The sequence below is a fragment of the Mus caroli genome, unplaced genomic scaffold, assembly GCF_978045245.1.
Source record: "Mus caroli unplaced genomic scaffold, Mus_caroli_1 scaffold_12, whole genome shotgun sequence".
NCBI lineage: Eukaryota > Metazoa > Chordata > Mammalia > Rodentia > Muridae > Mus > Mus caroli.
This window is the reverse complement of record NW_028227267.1, coordinates 57,205,309-57,227,958: the sequence shown is the minus strand read 5'-3', so window position 1 is coordinate 57,227,958 and position 22,650 is coordinate 57,205,309. Positions and strand designations below refer to the sequence as shown.

Here is a 22,650-nt window from a genome sequence, read left to right as displayed (position 1 = left end):
CCATTGCATACACTAGTAAGATCTTGCTGAAAGGACCCAAATATAGCTGTCTCTTGTGAGACGATGCCGGGGCCTAGCAAACACAGGAGTGGATGTTCACAGTCAGCTATTGGATGTATCACAGGGCTCCCAATGGAGAAGCTAGAGAAAGTACCCAAGGAGCTAAAGGGATCTGCAACCCTATTGTTGGAACAACATGATGTACTAACCAGAACCCCGGAGCTCTTGTCTCTAGCTGCATATGTATCGAAAGATGGCCTAGTCAGCCATCAATGGAAAGAGAGGCCCATTGGACTTGCAAACTTTATATGCCCCAATATAGGGGAATGCCAGGGCCAAAAGAATGGGAATGGGTGGGTAGGGAAGTGGGGGGCGCTATGGGGGACTTTTGGGATAGTATTGGAAATGTAATTGAGGAAAATATGTAATAAAAAAAATATTAAAAATTAAAAAAAAAAAAAAAAAAGAAAAACGCAGGCAAGCAAAAAAGGACAGCAGAGTAGGAGAGAACTTTGCTAAAATTACAGAACTCTTTCTAAGAATTTAATTATTTCCTGGAATGAAATGAAATAAGGAGAATGTTTTTTTGCCATAAGGCTTCGAGTATTATTAAATAAGGCAACTGAGAACTGGCTGGTTAAGAACATGAGGTTAAAATTAGGGCGATTGCAGATTAAGTAACAAACTATTCTGAGAATGCCACTGTATAAATACCAATAGTCCGGACCCCACTCTGCATAACAGCGGCGAACCCTTATGACCACTCTTTGCAACTTGGAGTGGAAATTAAAAAGACAAAGCCTGCAGTCAGAGCCCCTCTGAAACTAAGATGAGGAAGTAGAGCGGGACCCACCCTACCGAAGGATGCCAAGGTAGCAACTCCTCACCCGTGCGCTGTGGCACTACACGCCAGAGCTGCTCTGTCTTCCTTGGGGGAGAAGATGCAGAGGACAGTGGTCCACGGCCCAGCTGGAGCAGCAGCAGCTGTAGCGGCGACCGCACCACCCGGCTCCAGCGGGGCGCAACGCCCGATATAGCTGTTCCTAGACTAGACGCAGTCCGCAGTCCGAGGGACCCTCAGAGTCTCACGGTGGCCATCATCAACCTGGTTGCCCGGCCTTTGTGTGCCTTTTGTACCAACAACAAACAAGTCCCAGTGTGACTGCCACTGCATTCAGCGCAGGGCCGGGAGAGTGCGGCAGTCACAGCTCCCCCTACCTAGCTCACGCTCTCTTTTTTTTTAAAATTAAAGAGATAGGAGCATATCAGCGTCAAAGAATGCCATAATGCCACACACCCAGTGTTGTGGATCACTGAGGTCAAAAGTCACGATGGAAGCTTTACTATTACTTTTGTTGTTTTCCAGAGATTAATTTTATGGAAGGCATATGGCTTAAAACAAAGTCATTCCCCATAGAAGGTTGGTGCTAGGGGCTTGGTATGGGCCTCCTCAGCCCTATAAAGAGTTCTGAATAGACACTGCCCAGTCTGAAGACAGGAGGAAAAGCGCTCAAGATCAGCCGCCTTTACATAGTGAGTTCAAGGATAGCTGGTCTCAAAATGGATGAATGGATGGATGGATAGGTGGATGGATAGATGGGTGACTGACAGATGATAGTGATATGATAGTAACAGCAGCACATGCCCAGATAAAACAGCATGTTCTGTGGTACACCAGCTAGAGCTTCAGAAGATTGGAGGCTCCTGTTTGCTGCGCCCTTGGGGAAATTACCTAATTCAGCTCAGCCATACAGGCTCGAATGATGTCCCTGGGGAGAGGCACCGACTTCAGAAAGGGCAGTCCACTTTGCTGTAGTCTGCTTTGCTGTAGTCTCGCCCTTCCCAGGGGACCACTGAAGATACCAAATCTGATAGCATTTCTTCCACACCACAGACTCCTGATAGTCATCCCTCGATATCCATGGGAATTGCTTTCTTGAAGCTGCCAAAACCCAAAGATGCTCAAGGTCCTGATCTTAAAGGGGACAGTAGAGAGCTGTGTTTGGAATGGCACAGTGGGCAAGGCCACTTTTTGCACAAGCATGAGTACCTTAGTTCAAATGCCTAGTACCTACAACAAGTGTTGTGGGGCATGTGCCATAGCTCAATAATGTTAAGACAGGTAGAGTTTTCTGTCTCCTGAAGTCTCCCAGATCAGTGAGAGACCCTGTCTCAAGGAGATAAGACAGAGGTGTCCCACTGGCTTTGGAGTATACTCCTGTGTGTGTATATATATATATATATATATATATATATATATATATATATATACACACACAGTGGTGGTGGAGTATGTGTAAATAAATAAATAAATAAATAAATAAATAAATAAATAAATAAATACTGAGGTTGCTATGCTAAACTGCAGCCAGGAAGAGAACTGGGTCCTTTGTACAAGATGGCTACCCCGCTACAGGCAACTCTAAGCTCAGAGAGGGCTATCCTCGGAACAGTGAAATCCAGGTGGCTGGGAGGGGTACCGAAGGTTGGAAAGAGAAAGGAATGATGGGACAAGAGCTAAAGTGTTACCTTGAGAGGTAATTTGTAAGAGACACAGAAGGTAATTTTTTAAAAAAAATATGCGGGTGAGAAGGCTCAGCAAGTAAAGGTGCTTGTGGCCAAGCCTGGCCGTCTGAGTTCAATTCCCAGGACACACAGAATGGAAGAAGAAGCTAGAACCAATTGCTCAAAGTTGTCCTCTGACCTTTGCATATGCACTGTAGTACACACACACACACACACACACATATGTACACACAATCAGCCAATCAACCAATTAGCACATAAATGTAAAAGAAAATCTATTTAAAAAAAAAACAAATGTTTAAAGAAATTCTGCCACAGATTATGCAGTGTGACTCTTTTCAATTTAAAACTCTGATTTCTCCTTTATACATTTGAAGTTAGGGTTCAGGATCATTCGGAATACGACACAATACTAATTATATTTAGGTTACATCTTGATTTTTTTGTTTTGTTTTGTTTTCTTTCTTTTTTTATTAGATATTTTCTTTATTTATATTTTAAATGTTATCCCCTTTCCTAGTTTCCCCTCTGAAAATCCCCTATCCTCTCCCCCCTCCTCCTACTCCCTAACCCACCCACTCCTGCTTCCTGACCCAGGCATTCCCCTCTACTGGGGCATAGAACCTTCACAGGACCAAGGGCCTCTCCTCCCATTGATGACTGAGTAGGCCATCTTCTGCTACATATGCAGCTAGAGCCACGAGTCCCTCCATGTGTTTTCTTTGATTGGTGGTTTAGTCCCAGGGAGTTCTGGGGTTACTGGTTAGTTCATATTGTTGTTTCTCCTAGGGAGCTGCAAAACCCTTCAGCTTCTTGGGTCCTTTCTCTAGCTCCTTCATTGAGGACCCTGTGCTCCATCTAGTGAATGACTGTGAGCATCCACTTCTGTATTAGTCAGGCACTGGCAGAGCCTCTCAGGAGATAGCTTGTACAACCACTCTGGAAATCAGTCTGGCGGTTCCTCAGAAAATTGGACATAGTTCTACTGGAAGATCCCGCAATACCATTCCTGGGCATATACCCAGAAGATGGTCCAACTTGTAATAAGGACACATGCTTCACTATGCTCATAGCAGCCTTATTTATAATAGCCAGAAGCTGGAAAGAACCCAGATGTCCCTCCACAGAGGAATGGATACAGAAAATGTGGTACATTTATACAATGGAGTACTACTCAGCTATTAAAAACAATGAATTCATGAAATTCTTAGACAAATGGATGGATCTGGAAGATATCAACCTGAGTGGCGTAACCCAATCACAAAAGATTTCACATGATATGCACTCACTGATAAGTGGATATTAGCCCAGAAGCTCAGAATCCCCAACATCTTGATGTCTTTCTGTCGCTGTAACAGAATATCCAAGAGTGAGTCATTTATAAAAGAAGCAATTACTTGGCTAGTTTCCAAGGCTGTAAAGAACATCACTCCGTGGTCCACCTGGCAAGGCTCTCTGCCGCTCTGGCTGGGGGTGGGGTGCACGGACCCCAGATGGCTCAAGCACAAAGGGGCAGAGCTCTCCGCCAAGAGGGAAACTTAACTGACCAACAGAATTCTGCCTCCACGACCCAACGCCTCCACTAGGCGCCACTCCCAAGCTTCTTCATTGAGAACTGGAGGCTTGGTTTCCTTGGGGACAAAGCTTTCAAATCAGAGCAGCTTACAAAGCTTCAGTTCTTCCTGGTTGCTATCCTAAAACGCCCTCCCGAAAGCAGCTTGAGGGAGAAAGGGTTTATCCTGGCTCACAGTTTCAGGCTGCAGTTTGTTGGGTCTCAAAGAAGACTGCACAAGACTCCCTTGGACCAGGTGACTCCTCCCTCAGTCCAGGTGGCTCCTCCCAGCACTTCTCCCCCTCCCCATACTCAAACCCTCCCCAGCCCAGGAACCGGGCTTCCACTTCTCTTGCCTGAATACCTCAGCCATTTTGGCTATGTGCTGTCTTGGCTCTTGGCTAGCTCCACTCCTAAGTCTCTCTTGGCCCATGTGTTCTCCCTTTCTCTTCCTCTTCCTCTTCACTCGTCCCGTCCCCCCTCTCATGGCCCAGTTCAGCCTGGACCCTTCCAGATGCCTCTGGCTGCTCATATCTACAACAGACCTCCTCCTCAACCCTATCCAGGAACAGTGATGTTCTCCTTTTCGTCCCCAGTGAATCATAAAGGGGACGCTCTGGTGGTAGGGGATTGAGGCAGCTGCTCACATGGAATCTGCTGTCAGGAAGCTGAAAACAATGGATGAACAGTGATACGCTTTCCCCTCTTAATGCAGTCTAGGACCCAAACCCAGGGAATGGTACCACCCCCTTAATTAACCTAAGCCACCTATCCCACCTCCTGCATAGGCATGACAAAAGGCTTGTGGCCTAGGCGATTCACAGTCTTGTCCGTTTGAGGGTAAACGCAACTGGGTGAGTATGGATAGGACTTTGTGCAGAATGCCCTCGTGACCGCTACCCTAATGGGCATCCCTGCACACATCATCTATCCCATGTTGGCTATCAATGTCCTGGGACAGGTGGCCTAACCGCAGAAGCACGGGTGATTCCAAATGCTTCTCCACTGCCTTTAATATACACCGTAACCACCAGAGGTCTGTTCAATGGACAGATCTCCCAAGAACTCTGGGGACAGACAGGAAGGACAATCCCAGGCTTAGCCCACATCTACCCTTACAGGTACTGGCAATCATTCACCCTTGGGACATGGGCCATCCTTTATCTAGGTGTGCTGTTGGCAATCAGACATCTAGGCTTTTTCTTACCTGATGGCTATTAGGTCATGCTGCTCACTACAAGGACACCAAGGATGGGCTTTTGTGTTTCAAGTCTTTGTTTAAAAGACTCAGAGCACAGTATCCCATCTCAGTAGCCACATTATAATGTTGTTAACTGTTTCTCCACTGTCCTGTGTTTCAGATAGATCATATTTCTTGGGGCTGGCTTCCTGGCTGCATATTCCCTGAAGTTAATACTAGTCTAAAGGAAACAGACAAATTTAATGTGTCTTATGTGAAACTTTGCACAGTTTTATACAGGACTGCAGGTTGGCCATCCCATTAGCAGAGTAGGAGAATGACTACATCCACTTGTAGAGAAGCATTCCAGAGTGGTCCTTGGGTTTTGCTCACTGAGGCAGAATCGTGAGTACTTTGTTGAAAGGGCTGAGTCCTCTGCTTAGGGAAGGGCTCTGCACTGGGATACACTCAGCATGGCCGGGGGCAGGGAGCAGGTATGTGTGTGTGTGAAAGCTTGTCCCCTGTGCTGAAGCCCTGGTTCTTAGCATAGAACTGGGGCCTGGCAACAGCCTCTGCCTGCCTCAGTTTCTCACGTGGGCCATGAAGATGATGTACGTGCAGAAGGCTTTCTGTACATTTCTGTAAACACTAGCAAGAAGTGACCGCACCTTTGCTGCTTCTATGTCTGTCAGCAGCAGTCGAGGCATCTGTTCAACATTTTCATCAAATAATGCCTGTGAGGCAGACTCCTGGTAAAGCAATGTCTTCACTCATGTGGAAAGTTTAAGAATTTCCTACAAGAGGCACTTATGAGAAGCAGGGAGTTATCAGGTCCATCTCTTGTCTGCAAGGGACTAGCTTCAGAGTCACACACACACACACACACACACACACACAGGCACCCAAGTGGACTGATGCTTGAATACCTTATATAGCACGTGTTTGTATTTATATATAATCTCATTTCATCCTCCTATCAGCTGTAATTCATCTCCAGATGGTCATAATACGAAATACAATCACGTGCAACACAGAGTTGTTCTATTGGGTTGTTTGCAGGACTTTCTTCTTTATCCATTAATTAATTTATTTATCCACATTACATCTCATTGCAGCCTCCCTCTCCTCCCAGTCTCCCCTTCACACAGTCTATCTCCTCATCCTCCCTCCCCTTCTTTGAGAAGGGGGAGGCCTCCCCTGTGTACCAACCCACCTTGGCACATAAAGTCACTGCAAGACTAGGCACATCCTCTCCCCCTGATGCCAGACAAGGCAACCCAGGTAGGGGAATAGGATCCACAGGCAGGCAACAGAGTCAGGTATAGCCTCTGCTCCAGGTTAGTTGAGTCTTTTGGTTTTCGTGTGAAGTCCCTATCACCTGTGGGTTCCTCAATCCTTCTGCCAACTCTTCTACAAAACATCCCAAGCTTAGTCTAATGTTTGGCTGTGGGTCTCTGCATCTGTTTCAGTCAGCTGCTGGGTGGAGCCTCTCAGAGGACAGTTATGCTTAGCTTCTATATGTAAGCATAACAGAGTATCATTAATAGTGTCAGGGATTGGTTCTTGCCTGTGGGGTGGGTCTGAAGTTGGGCCAGTCATTAGTTGGCTCTTCCTGCAGTCTCTTCTCCATCTTTGTCCCTGCACTTCTTATACACAGGACAAATTTTTGAGTAGAAGGTTTTGTGGGTGCGTTGGTGTCTTTATCCCTCCACTGGGAGTCCTCACCTCAGGCTCCATATCCCCCACTGCTAGGAATCTTAGCTAGAATCACCTTCATAGACTCCTGGAGCCTCCATTTGGGAACATTCTTAAGGAGAGAAGTTGTCACATGTTTAGAACCGATGAAGCTTGTCAATGTTTTTAACTAACTATAGCTTATATACTTGCCTTTTGCCTTTGTCCCGAGGCATCAGAGTAAAATTGAATGGCCAATTAGAATAAGACAATTTGTATATATAAATATTGCATATTGAATATGCACATTAAAATTAACAATGACAGTAGCAGTGATGATTATGAGGTGAAATAGAAGACATTGGTCAGCTATAAATCCACATGGAATGTCAGAAACCAGGACTACCCTGGACTCAGGCAGGGCCAAGGCCCTTCACCTGTACCCATCTCCGCCTCTTCCCTTCTCCCCAGGTCTGTCCTAACCTATCACACACTCACTAACCAAAAGTCATTATCCCAACTCAAGAAGGCCTCCAAATTCAACAGCATTTCATGCAACCACCTTGGTCATGACATACCACCTTTCAGTCTTAGTGACTGATCATAGCCAAGGTGTCCCTCTGCCCTGCACTGAAGGACTTACAAGGTTGTCCCTGCTCCTGATATGGTGGAAGTGTCACCATAAAATACAGTGTCCCTTTCTGCAGGTTCTAGGTCCTATAGATTAAAACAATAATTTTGTTTATAATAATTTTGTTTATAATAATTGTTTATAATAATTTTGTGTTGCACTAAAATTAGGAAAAGAACTGATAAAGTGATTGAGTTTGGAATTTGACAGTGCTGAGAGAAGGGAGATCTGAAGACGACGCAGAGGGGGAAAGTTATGGAAGCTTTCTATGTCAGAAGTCAGCAAGTAAAGGCTCTACGGTGAAAGCAAGTGATCAGCTGCATAGGGCGATATGAACACAGAGCTCACTAAGGGCACACTTGCTGCTCCCATTTCTTGTCTTGTCCAGTGTGTCTTATTCCCTTTCCTCTTTCAGCTTAATGCGAGAGGGGTCTGTGATAGCTAATTTTGATTATCAACTTGATTGGACTAGGTGAAGCAAAGCTTTGGGGCTTTTTTTTTAGAGAGTATGAAATTAGGGAAAGGGTTACCCTGGACATGGACTGCAGCATCTCGTTGCCTAGGGTATCTGAGTAATAAAAAAAACACAAGGAGAAGGCCAGGTGGACATCCACATGTGTCTGTCTGTCTGTCTGTCTGTCCGCTCCCTGATCGGTCTGGATGTGAGGCAAGCAGCCTCACACTCCTGCTGCAACACCTAAGATCCACTTCAATGGCCATGCCTTCCTCGCCATCATGGACTGTATCACCTCCAACCATGAGCCAAAATAAATGTCTCTTCCATTAACCCACTCCACGCCAGGTATCTATCTGGTCATAACATTCATCTTACTTCAAAATGGTTCTCCAGTCTTGTCTGACATGGGAGGCACAGCATGTCTAAATTTGTAAAGGGTGTTCCTGGCCACCAAACGTGCCTTTTGTAAAGAGAAACATTGATGATTGACAATGTCATTTGCAAAGGATATCACTGGCCATGCTGTTAAAGGATGTCAACTTACTGACATTCAAATATCCAAAATGCCTTGAAACAGATAGCTGTAGATGGCCTTCATAATTAGATTCCCTCCTGCCTAATGTCCCTCTGGAGGGAAGAGATCACATCACCAAGCTTATCATGGTTGTGAAGTGCTGGAGCACAGAATGCAGGTTGTACAGACTTCAGTTAGGCACCGGTGCTAGTGCCAGCTGCCTGGGATTCCAGCTGCCTGGGTTTGAGCACATCTCTTAATCTCTGCCTTGTGAACTTGACACATGACTTTCACTCAATAGGTCCTGTTTCTTCATCTTAAAAACACACACACACACACCAAAACATTTAACTCCCTACAAGCATTAAAGTTAGCCAACAACCAGCAAGCATTTAGAAAAGTAGCTAGAACATAGATGCACCCAGACTGTAAGCTGTAGACACCAGTACCAGCTATATCCATTTTCAAGGGCTCTGTGCTGGAAAGTGGTCACCTCAAACTAGTATAAGGGAGAAGACAAATGACCCCACCGATTAGTAAACTGAGGCTTGAAAAGCCGTTTTCCTCTCCCTGTCCCTCCTCTCTCTCCCCTCATATATAACATTTATTTGATTACATCATATATAACATACTACTGATATATACATATATTTCAAATTATATATTTTTAAATTATATATATTTCAAATTATATATATTTCAATTATATATTTTTCAAATTATGCATACACACACACACATATATACAAACTTGGCAAAACATTACCATGTTGAGTTAGCGTTGTGTAGAAATTTATAGTCATATTGGTCTTGAAACTTTAAACTTACTTTTTTCCATTTGTATAAAGGTAACACACAGTACTAAGTATGTAGTAAATGTTTTCAATCCAGAGTTTACAGAAACTAATAAAGTATCCTCAAAATTAAGACATAAGCATCTGAATAAAAAAATAAGTTATTTATACCCAAATATTCACACACTTGATCTTACTTCCTGCTGTAGTTTAAATGTCCTCATCAAAATGTTACTGGAAAATTAATTTCTGCTGTTAGTGTTAAGAAAGTAGGAAATTACCTCAACCATTCTGTTTGGGGCCTTTAGCAGAGAAAAGGTTAGGTAAGTCCATAAAGTTGGGCCTCTAACCCAGTGAGACCATGTCTTTCTGATAAGAGGGAGAAAGGGCTCTTACATGCTCTGTCTCTCTGTGTCATATCTTGTGTCACTATGGAATCCTGCAGAGAGTCCCTACAAGGAAGGACACTGCAGCCTTCTCTCAAGTACCCCCCACATTGACCCATGATCCAAATAAATCTTTGTTCTCTGCAAATTATTCCACTTACAGTAATAAGTTATCAAGGCAGGAAGTGTACAAGGCACTCCCTCTGCAACCGTGAAGGAGACAGTTGTTGTTTCGCTGAGATGGTAGCTTTTGGTGGCCCAGAACAGCTGCATCAGGCCATGCAGTGACAGACTTCGGCGAATCCCTCTCCCAATGGCACCCCGGCAAATGTTGGAATAACCTCATGGTGGATGATCGTCTGGAATGTGGAGAAGCCACACTTAGGATTACACAGACCCAGAGCTAGGACACAGCAGCTGTAGAAAGCCTGAAAGAGAAGGCATTGAGAAGCCAGGCCAGCCAGAGCAGCCTCAGCCTCCCTTGTACACCTGCCCCAGTCCATCAGAGGACACTCCTTCCCTCTTCAACTCTACTAAGGACTGCTGTAGCAAATGTCCTGAGCCCCCTTGGTGCCAAGAGACATAAGACTCGTTCCTGCTCCAGGGAAGACCAGCCTCATGAGAAAGGAGATCTCATGCACTTATATAATAGCTGTGGCCTCTACACAACTACACGTATGTACCAAGTGCTAGGGACGAGGTGTAGAAAGGCAGGCGACAATGGAAGACTGTTAAATATCCCCAGGAGTGGTTTTCACACACACAAGAATATCCCTCAACTATTATTTCCGCTTTCAAAATCAGTATTCACTTCATTTGCTACACAATCTAAAATCTAATTTTTCCTTTACTTTGTAATCCAATTTATAAATCTTACTATTTTAGAAAATGAATAGTAGGATGCTACTGAATCTCAGCTCTCTGCTGAGAAAACATTCACAATTAAACGACAATTCTGCCTTTCAAATGGAAAAATGCAGCTGTTCTTGAAAGCAGTATAGTTTGATAAAACCTCCTTGTGTGCTTAAAAACGCCTATGAATCAAATGAACATATGATGCAAGTCACAAAACATTTATATGTGTGTCATTTGAGTAAAACTTGAACAAGCTGGTGTGAATTACTGACCATCATGGTTTTTAACTGCCCATGAGGTTTATGAGTGTGCCAGTTTTGTTTTGTTTTTTAATGTTATACCTTTAAACAGTGTAATTGTCATTGACCCTCTATATCTGTGGTTTCCACATTCGTGAAGTCAAGCAACTTCAGAATGGACTAGAAATATATACGGGAGTTGGGGGCGTGGAGTCAGTCTACTCTGAACATGCCACAATAAACATGTAGGTGGTGTGCACGGACAGATACACAGTGAACACGGACACGATGATTGTATCCACAGTGAACATTACATAGAGAACATACACACGGTTCCTTTCTTCTTATCCATACTCCTCAAGCAAGACAGCGCAACAGACACTTACAGTGTATTGGCTTTTCTCATGACTGATAAAATACCTGACAGAGGCAACTTAAAGGAGAAGTGATGAATCTTAGCGTGTGATTTCAGAATCCAATATGGCAGGAAGCGAGAGGCTGGGGTGGCTCTGTCACAGCGATAGGAGTTGGCAGCACAATTCATTTCTCGTCAAGATAATAATAAAGATTAGCCACCACAACAGGACTGAGAAAAGAGGTATACAGTTGACCCCAGTGACTCCCCAGGGGTCACCTGAAGCAACTAGCAGAAAACACAAGCCGCTGAAGTTCTGGTGTGAGGAGTCTCCATGCCCCTCTCTGTACCACCTGCACAGTGTCTGTTCTTTTTTTTTTTTTTTGATTTTTGAGACAGGGTTTCTCTGTATAGCCCTGGCTGTTCTGGAACTCACTTTGTAGACCAGGCTGGCCTCGAACTCAGAAATCCGCCTGCCTCTGCCTCCCGAGTGCTGGGATTAAAGGTGTGCACCACCACGCCCGGCTGTGTCTGTTCTTTAACTGATCAGATGATCAGACACAAGCTCAGTCCGGTTGTGTAACAACTGGCAGCTGCAGATATCCCCGAGTGAGCACAGGGATTCCTTAGGGGCTAGACCAAGTCAAAGCAGGAAATGGGCTGCACAGATATCCCTTTCCATGGGAGGTGGAAACTATCTTCTCAGGGCTGAGCCTGTTGTCTGGGGTCAGAGAGCAATTAATCTGGATGTGTGGAGCTTCTCAGCCCAGGAACCTGTGTATCTCTGAGTGGTCCCTTCACAGGGTGAAAATTTACCTTGAAAATGGCCAAACTATTTTGCAGCTTCGGCCATTTTATATGAGAGACTTTGAGCCTCTGCAGACAGGAGGGTCTGTGGCGAGACATCTCCATTACAACCTTTACTTAAAGCACCAAACATACAATTTATTTTTCAGCACCAACATCGAGACGGTTGTTGGGCTTGTTATTTCTGAAATCGTATTTCTAGAATTTGCATGTCCTTATTTTATCCTAATTGTCAGCGTGACAGGCTTCAGAAACACCCCATTCAGTGTATCTCTGAGGGAGTTTCCAAAGTCTTGTCACTGAGCAGGGAAGAGCCACCCTGAGGGTGGGTAAAGATTAGCTACTAATACTGAACCCACTCCAGTCCCTTTTAAGCTACTGAGTAGGTGGGGCTTTGGCAGAATTCTGTAACTGCCTAGATATAGTATCAGAGGCAACCGCTGATATGGAATCAGTCTTTCTGCCAGATCATTACGTATAATCGGTATTAGTAATAGGAACTGTTGTGGGCATCTTCCTTTCGGCAGTGTCTCAGCCTGGTAGATATAATGTGTCCTTTGACACATCCATCTCGGTTAGGCAAAAACCACCCCATTTTGTTGCATCATTACAACCGTTTATTTCAATGATAGTGAGCATACATCATAAATCACAGAACGAGTTTAATGGAAATCGTCATACCCCGAGCTCTGTACATTTCCTTATATTTTTCATAACTTTTGGGGAAACTGCAATCTAAAATGAAACACATCAGAAAGTTTATAAACTCACATAAGGGGTTCCTTTCTATAACTACAATTTTAGTTTGGGTGAACTTTTCCTATGAACAGGAAAGCAGCAGATGTTGAATGAGTCCGAGGTAACAAATGTCATTGCTTCCGTGTTGTCTGTAAATTTTACTATTGATGTGCCTGTGTATGATATGCTGGGTGTGGGGCTGTGCCACAGTGCGCCTGTGGAGGGCATGGAACAACTTTGTGAAGTCGGCTCTCTCCTTCCACCTTTCCTCCAGACTGAACTCAGGCTTGAGCAGCAAGCTCCTTTACCCCCTAAGCCGCTCCTTTACCCCCTGAGCCTTGGTGGCCCCTTGTGCTTTTTTTTAAATTCATGTTTTTAGTTAGCAGACTAAATCATAAACAATTATAGCAGATCTGAAAAATACATTTCTTAAATGTTAGTGGAGTATTACGATCACCAAAAATCAGTTGGTGTGGCATACAGGGAGCAGAGGATTTGGAGACAGCTGGGTGTGACTGTCTCCAGCATCGGTCCTTTATGCCTGAGGCCCACTTGCTTTAAATCTCTGAGCTGTATTTCTCGTGTGGTGAAATGTTATTAAAAACAAAAACAAAAACAAAAACAAAACAAAAACCCCAACTTTCAAAGTCATCTAAAGTTTGTAAAACTCCCAGCTCAGCCTGTAGCTGTGTCTCTCCCTCTCCTTGGGAATAGAATGAGGTTGATTGATATCCTTGCCCTGTGTTGTGTGAGCTTGCTGGATCCTGCTTGGAGATCCCTGTCATGGCTGGCCAGGCTGTGCTTGGTGCCTATGAAGTGAATTCTTCTTTGACCTCTTGTTATTTTATTCTGCATGTCAAGGTCATTACTTATCCCAAGGGCTTCTCTTCAAGCCAGCTGGGGCCATGGAAAGTCAGTGCAAGGCATCCTCAGAGCAGAAGGGCCAGCTCCTTGAAAGGCAATTCAAGAATTTAGCTGGATGGAAAACTCATCTCCAATTTTGGAAACCACTCTTGTCCTTTTGATTCTAAATTTAGACCTAGTCTCAACTATGGGACTTGTAACACTGCAAAATACTGGCAAGGCAGGTCCTGAGGAGCTGTGATAGTGCAAGAAAGAGTGCAGACCAAGATGGTCAGCCCCAGGGTGCCTGCCCAGCTTGGGAACTCAAGACAGGGTGCGCATGGGCATGCACATGCGTATGCGCTTGTGTGTGCTTTTCTGGGAATGGAATTCAGGCCAGACACATGCTCTGCCGCAGAGTTGCTCGCCAGACCCACCTTAAGCCCTGTAATGCTGTTTCCTCACCTACAAATCAACGATTGCAACAATGCCTCCCCTTCCGATGGCAATGAGAATTTAAAAGCAGAGTGCCAGGCTCTCTTGGCACCAGAACCTGCCTGTGCTTAACAATGTGGGGGCACAGTAAAACTACCAAACGGGACCACTCCATGGCTAGAAAGGAAAATATCCTGGGGGGTCAAATGCAAAGGCTGTCTGGAGGTGAGGGACAAAGAGAAGATGAAATGGCAGAAAAGCAAGCGGGTTTTATAGGACAGTCAGCAGGATAAGGGGTGTTTAGGTTGACCCGGAACTAGATGACCTTTCCCTAGGTAGTTGACCTTTATGGCGGATCAAGGGAGGTTCCTGGTGTTTTGAGGGAGGCTCCTGGTAAACAGAAATCAGTCTTCAGGCCTCGGTTACCCAATAACAATCTTTCTGTTTGCCTGGGCAAAGTCCTTCTACTTAGGACATTGGCACAAGCACTGCAATTTGGGGGGCAGCTTTGGACCCAACACTCAGGAAAGCAATCTTGTTCAAAAGCAGCCAAAGGTGCCTGGTGAAGAGAGCGGTGTTTGACACATCAGGGTGGGAAGGCGACGTCTCACAAGGTTGCCTTGAGTCTAGTCTGGTACCAAGATCCAACTTGAAGGAAGATTTAAAGCTGTCTTTCAGAAAACCTTCAGCAGTCGTATGAAAGTCATGTGTACAGTAACACAAAAGGAGTCACTCTGTAGCCACCTCCTCTCACGCCCTCTGATTCTGGTGGGGAGTAAGTTTAAATACTTCAGCTAGTTTAATGAATGGCCATTTAAATGACTGTGTGTCGGGAAATCTGGGCACGGGTCATTTTTTTCTCAGTTTCCAAAGTTGGGTGCATTCTGCAAGGAACTTTCCAGCATGTGATTAATTACTGAAAAGCCATAGTTTCAGGCACTTACATGGATTATTTTATATCACATGGAGAGCAGTATATCATCTTTTAATTCAGTGTGACGCCCTGCACACAATGCTTTTATATCCTTTAAAATAATTGTACTAAATAGTTGAAAATATTCATATTCTTTGAGTGTGAGCTTTGAATAGATGAAATTATTCATTGCTTTTCTAGTTTTTTTGCATTCATTCATTCATTCATTCATTCATTCATTCATTCATTCAAGAGGTGCACATATGTGCCACAGAACCCATGGGGAGATCAGAGGACAACTTTTCAGTCAGTTCTCTTCACGCGCCCAGTGGCTTCCTGGGATCCAATGCAGGGTATCAGGCTTGGTGTCAAACACCTTAACCCATTGATCTATCTCATAATGTGAAACCCAGAAATCACAGAAAAAACAAAATGCAAAGTGCTTTAACTTGCATTGTCAAATAAGAGTGGATAAAGAGAGGGATAGAAAAATAAATTCAGGGCTGGTGAGATGGCTCAGTGGGTAAGAGCACCCGACTGCTCCTCCAAAGGTCCAGAGTTCAGATCCCAGCAACCACATGGTGGCTCACAACCATCCGCAACGAGACCTGGCGCCCTCTTCTGGAGTGTCTGAAGACAGCTACAGTGTACTTACATATGATGGATAGATAAATCTTTAAAAAAAAAAAAAAAAGAAAAAGAAAAATAAATTCAAACTATAAATAGAAAAGTAGGGGTTGGAGAGATGGCTCAGTGATTAAGAGCACTAACTGATCTTCCGAAGGTCCTGAGTTCAAATCCCAGCAACTACATAGTGGCTCACAAACTTCGGTAATGAGATCTGATGCCCTCTTCTTGGGTGTCTCAAGGCAGCTACAGTGTACTTACATATAATACATAAATAAATCTTTGAAAAAAAATTTATAAAAAAAAAGAAAAAAAGAAAAGTATATAAAATATGATGGAGTAAAATACAATATAATACAATGCACCAGAAGAGTACGTGTGGGAGAACAGTATGCTAGAGACACTCTGACTGACAACGTCATGTGCACACGACCTTAAAATGTAAGAAGCATTCCGAGACAGTATTTGCGACATGTAGTAAATAAATTATTACTTATAAAAATTACAAGTCAGTAAGAATAAAATAGTAGTAGAAAGAGAGACAGAAGGGCCTAGAGAGATGACTCAGCAGTTAAGAGCACTGACTGCTTTTCCAGAGGTCCTGAGTTCAACTCCCAGCAACCACATGGTAGCTCACAACCATCTGTAATGAAATCTGATGCCCTCTTCTGGTGTGTCTGAAGACAGCTACAGTGTACTCATATAAATAAAAATTAATATTAATTCAAAAATTTTTAAAAAGACTGAAAATCTTAACAGTGGGAAGAGAAATAAATGGCCAGTAATTAGGTAAAATTGAGTCTTAAACTTTTATTATCAAAATTTAGAGCAGAGTCAACCAACATGATCCTATGTTCACCTAAGAGAACTTCTTCGACATCCATGCAAGACTTCACTGGAGTCTGTCCACAGCCTCATGACTTTCCTGTGGAGCAGAATTTAAGATCCCAGCTCCTAGACAGACACTATGGGCTAACATGTATCCCACTCAACAGAAATAGCTGGTATCTTAGTGCTGTCTTGTCACACTTCTCCTACTTCTTCCTTGTAGGTGTCTGAACCTCCGCTCTTGCTTGAGGGTCTCTTAACACCCTCATCCCTTAAGTCAAGCCCAAGCCAGAGCTTGTCAAATACATGAGAGATGCAAGTGCATACCATGACCAAGAACATGGCCCCCCTGTCAGCTGAGCATGCGTGCTGGGAGCCTGGGTCGCTGATGTGTACTGCATGGGACTAGGGGCTCCACCCATAGAGAGGACATGACCTCTCCACAGACCACGCCTGCCTCTCCCAGATTGTATGTCCAAGAGGTACCCCATATCTGATCCCCACCTGTTACCCTTGAGTCAAGTATGGAAAAAAATTACTGAATTGTCTGTGTGGTAGTGGCATGTTGGTAGCACCTGGCTGAAAATTTTCAGTCTTCCAGGCCCACTTAACCGACTGTGCAAAATGGCCCCACTTCATGGCCGCTGTGCTGACTCCTGAAGTCAGAGAAGTGTGACAAGACACCGACTATTTCTGTTGAGTGGGATACATTTGAGCCCATAGTGTCTGTCCAGGCGCTGGGATCTTGAATTCTGCTTCACAGGAAAGTCACAAGGCTGTGGGTGGATCCCAGTGAAGTCTTGGGTGGATGTCAAAGAAGTTCCTAGTGAGAGGCTTCTCTGGTGGTACTCACTGCAGTGGCAGGGGTGGTGTGGCCAAAGGTGGGTATGGATATGCCTCGAAATACATGTCTGCATGCAGGCTTACCAGCCGTAGTAGGGCAGAGGATGTAAGCTGGCTGTATGCTCAGTGTCCCAATTGATGGTTAATGAGACATTGCCTTCCCTGGAAGACTCATTCATCAAGTCACAATGTAGCACCAGGTTCTCATTTGATGCCGAGAACAGACTTGTTGAGGTCTTGAACTTCCTAGACTTCAGACACGGAATCAGATAAGTCCTGATTACCAAGTCTCAGGGATGTTCTTATAGCAACAGAAAGCAGACCTTATAATACATCATCTAGTCTGCACAATGGTCTCACAATGATAGATCAAAAACAAAGACTCATGCAAACTCCTGGAAAGAAAAGGGGGGAGGAGCACCAGCACCGGGTCACCTTGGGGGCAGAGTCGGTGGACACCCCCAAGGTCTCCACTCTCCACTCAATCTTTGGACCACCGGTGAGTGGAACACAACTTCTGTTCCAATCCAATCTCTCGGGACCTGAGACAGCATTAGGGAAGCAGAAAAGCTGGTCTGACCAGGGTCACAAATTCCTTCCCATCGCCGCCAGCACCAGGTCACCTTGGGCGCAGTCAGTGAACACCCCAAAGGTCCCTAGAGGACAGCTTCTGGGGAAGACCCCATTTCAGGATCCAGACATCCCTGCCAGAGGAGAGGTGTCTGCCCCACCCAGGAGGGCTTTGCCTGAGCACCTGGAGGCGCCATCTTGGTTCCCAGATCCTTCTGAGACTAGTCTGTGCAGGTGAGAGTGTGGAAGCTAACAGCTTCTGGGACAGGCCGAAGTGACACAGCTTCTGGGACAGGCCCTGTTTCGGGCCTTCATCTTCTGCCAGAAGGCAGGTCCAAATGCCAGATATCTGTGCACCTTCCCTGTAAGAGGAGATTTTGCCTTCAGAGAGTGCTCTGACCACCGAAACTCAGAGGAGAGAGCTAGTCTCCCAGGTCTGCTGATAGAGGCTAACAGAATCACTAGAGGAACAGGCTCTAACCAGAGACAACTATAACAACTAACTCCAGAGATTACCAGATGCCGAAAAGCAAGCGCAAGAATCTTAGTAGCAGAAACCAAGACCACTCACCATCATCAGAACGCAGCACTCCCAACTTACCCAGTCCTAGGCACCCCAACACACCTGAAAAGCTAAACCCGGACTTAAAAGCATATCTCATGATGATGGTAGAGGACATCAAGAAGGACTTTAATAACTCACTTAAAGAAATACAGGAGAACACTGCTAAAGAGTTACAAGTCCTTAAAGAAAAACAGGAAAACACATCCAAACAGGTGATGGAAATGAACAAAACTATACTAGACCTAAAAAGGGAAGTAGACACAATAAAGAAAACCCAAAGTGAGGCAACCCTGGAGATAGAAACCCTAGGAAAGAAATCTGGAACCATAGATGTGAACATCAGCAACAGAATACAAGAGATGGAAGAGAGAATCCCAGGTGCAGAAGATTCCATAGAGAACATCGGCACAACAATCAAAGAAAATGCAAAATGCAAAAAGATCATAACTCAAAACATCCAGGAAATCCAGGACACAATGAGAAGACCAAACCTACAGATAATAGGAGTAGATGAGAATGAAGATTTTCAACTCAAAGGACCAGCAAACATCTTCGACAAAATTATAGAAGAAAACTTCCCAAACTTAAAGAAAGAGATGCCCATGAACATACAAGAAGCCTACAGAACTCCAAATAGACTGGACCAGAAAAGAAATTCCTCCAAACACATAACAATCAGAGCAACAAATACACTAAATAAAGAAAGAATATTAAAAAGCAGTAAGGGAAAAGGGTCAAGTAATATATAAAGGCAGGCCTATCAGAATTACACCAGACTTTTCACCAAAGACTATGAAAGCCAGTAGATCCTGGACATATGTTATACAGACACTAAGAAAATACAAATGCCAGCCCAGGCTATTATACCCAGCCAAACTTTCAATTACCATAGATAGAGAAACCAAAATATTCCAGGACAAAACCAAATTCACACATTATCTTTCCACGAATCCAGCCCTTCAAAGGATAATAACAGGAAAAAAAAGACAAGGATGGAAACCACATCCTAGAAAGGCAAGAAAGTAATCCTTCAACAAACCTAAAAGAAGACAGCCACAAGAACAAATGCCAACTCTAACAACAAAAATAATAGGAAGCAACAATTACTTTTCCTTAATATCTCTTAATATCAATGGACTCAATTCCCCAATAAAAAGACATAGACTAACAGACAGGCTACACAAACAGGACCCAACATTTTGCTGCTTACAGGAAACCCATCTTGGGGAAAAAGACAGACACTACCTCAGAATGAAAGGCTGGAAAACAATTTTCCAAGCAAATGGTCTGAAGAAACAAGCTGGAGTAGCCATTCTAATATCTAATAAAATCGACTTCCAACCCAAAGTTATCAAAAAAGACAAGGAGGGACACTTCATACTCATTAAAGGGAAAATCTTCCAAGAGGAACTCTCGATTCTGAATATCTATGCTCCAAATGAAAGGGCAGCCATATTCATTAAAGACACTTTAGTAAAGCTCAAAGCACACATTGCACCTCACACAATAATAGTGGGAGACTTCAACACACCACTTTCATCAATGGACAGATTATGGAAACAGAAACTAAACAGGGACACAGTGAAACTAACAGAAGTTATGAATCAAATGGATCTAACAGATATCTACAGAACATTTTATTCTAAAACAAAAGGATATACCTTCTTCTCAGCACCTCATGGTACCTTCTCCAAAATTGACCATATCATTGGTCACAAACAGGCCTCAACAGATACAAAAATATTGAAATTGTCCCATGCATCCTATCATATCACCATGGACTAAGGCTGATCTTCAATAACAACATAAATTATAGAAAGCCAACATTCACGTGGAAACTGAACAACACTCTTCTCAATGATACCTTGGTCAAGGAAGGAATAAAGAAAGAAATTAAAGACTTTTTAGAGTTTAATGAAAATGAAGCCACAACATACCCAAACCTATCGGACACAATGAAAGCATTTCTAAGAGGGAAACTCATAGCTCTGAGTGCCTCCAAAAAGAAACTGGAGAGAGCACTCACTAGCAGCCTGACAACACATCTAAAAACTCTAGAAAAAAAGGAAGCAAATTCACCCAAGAGGAGTAGACAGCAGGAAACAATCAAACTCAGGGGCGAAATCAACCAAGTGGAAACAAGAAGAACTATTCAAAGAATCAACCAAACAAGGAGCTGGTTCTTTGAGAAAATCAACAAGATAGATAAACCCTTAGCCAGACTCACTAGAGGGCACGGGGAAAACATCCTAATTAACAAAATCAGAAATGAAAAGGGAGACATAACAACAGATCCTGAAGAAATCCAAAACACCATCAGATCCTTCTACAAAAGGCTATACTCAACAAAACTGGAAAACCTGGATGAAATGGTCAAATTTCTAGACAGATACCAGGTACCAAAGTTAAATCAGGCTCAGGTTAATTATCTAAACAGTCCTATATCCCCTAAAGAAATAGAAGCAGTCATTAATAGTCTCCCAACCAAAAAAAGCCCAGGACCAGATGGGTTTAGTGCAGAGTTCTATCAGACCTTCAAAGAAGATCTAATTCAAGTTCTTCACAAACTATTCCACAAAATAGAAGCAGAAGATACTCTACCCAATTCATTCTATGAAGCCACAATTGCTCTGATACCTAAACCACAGAAAGACCCAACAAAGATAGAGAACTTCAGACCAATTTCCCTTATGAGTATCGATGCAAAAATACTCAATAAAATTCTCGCTAACCGATTCCAAGAACACATCAAAACAATCATCCATCCTGACCAAGTAGGTTTTATTCCAGGGATGCAGGGATGGTTTAATATACGAAAATCCATCAACGTAATCCATTATATAAACAAACTCAAAGACAAAAACCACATGATCATCTTGTTAGATGCTGAGAAAGCATTTGACAAAAATCCAACACCCATTCATGATAAAAGTCTTGGAAAGATCAGGAATTCAAGGCCCATACCTAAACATGATGAAAGCGATCTACAACAAACCAGTAGGCAACATCAAAGTAAATGGTGAGAAGCTGGAAGCAATTCCACTAAAATCAGGGACTAGACAAGGCTGCCCACTTTCTTCCTACCTATTCAACATTTTACTTGAAATCCTAGCCAGAGCAATTCAACAACAAAAGGAGATCAAGGGGATACAAATTGGAAAGGAAGAAGTCAAAATTTCACTATTTGCAGATGATATGATAGTATATATAAGTGACCCAAAAAATTCCACCAGAGAACTCCCAAACCTGATAAACATCTTCAATGAAGTAGCTTGATATAAAATTAACTCAAACAAGTCAATGGCATTTCTCTACACAAAGGATAAACAGGCTGAGAAAGAAATTAGTGAAACAACACCCTTCTCAATAGTCACAAACAATATAAAATACCTTGGCGTGACTCTAACTAAGGAAGTGAAAGATCTGTATGATAAGAATTTCAAGTGTCTGAAGAAAGAAATTAAAGAAGATCTCAGAAGATGGAAAGATCTCCCATGCTCATGGATTGGCAGGATCAATATAGTAAAAATGGCTATCTTGCCAAAAGCTATCTACAGATACAATGCAATCCCCATCAAAATTCCAACTCAATTCTTCAAGGAAATAGAAAGAGCAATCGGCAGATTCAACTGGAATAACAAAAAACCTAGGATAGCAAAACTCTTCTCAAGGATAAAAGAACCTCTGGGGGAATCACCATGCCTGACCTAAAGCTCTACTACAGAGCAATTGTGATAAAAACTGCATGGTACTGGTATAGTGACAGACAAGTAGACCAATGGAATAGAATTGAAGACCCAGAAATGACCCCACACACCTATGGTCACTTGATCTTTGACAAGGGAGCCAAAACCATACAGTGTAAAAAAGACAGCATTTTCAACAAATGGTGCTGGCACAACTGGCGGTTATCATGTAGAAGAATTCGAATTGATCCATTCCTATCTCCTTGTACTAAGGTCAAATCTAAGTGGATCAAGGAACTCCACATAAAACCAGAGACAGTGAAATTTATAGAGGAGAAAGTGGGGGAAAGCCCCGAAAATATAGGCTCAGGGGGAAAATTCCTGAATAGAACAGCAATGGCTTGTGCTGTAAGATCGAGAATTGATAAATGGGACCTCATAAAATTGCAAAGCTTCTGTAAGGCAAAAGACACTGTCAATAAGAGAAAAGGCCACCAACAGATTGGGAAAGGATCTTTACCTATCCTAAATCAGATAGGGGACTAATATCCAATATATAAAAAGAATTCAAGAAGGTGGACTCCAGAAAATCAAATAACCCCATTAAAAAATGGGGCTCAGAGCTAAACAAA

General features: G+C 43.4%; 1 protein-coding gene across 2 annotated transcripts in view; it reads right to left on the bottom strand.

The window, feature by feature from the left end:
• Sacs (sacsin molecular chaperone) overlaps positions 1-1,173 on the bottom strand; it is a 77,020-nt gene extending 75,847 nt beyond the window's left edge. For both annotated transcript variants that reach the window (XM_029468843.2, XM_029468847.2), the window contains exon 1: positions 888-1,173. The gene's annotated coding sequence lies outside the window, so the exon portion shown is untranslated. The remainder of the gene's footprint in view (positions 1-887) is intronic.
• Between the last annotated feature and the right edge of the window lie 21,477 nt (positions 1,174-22,650).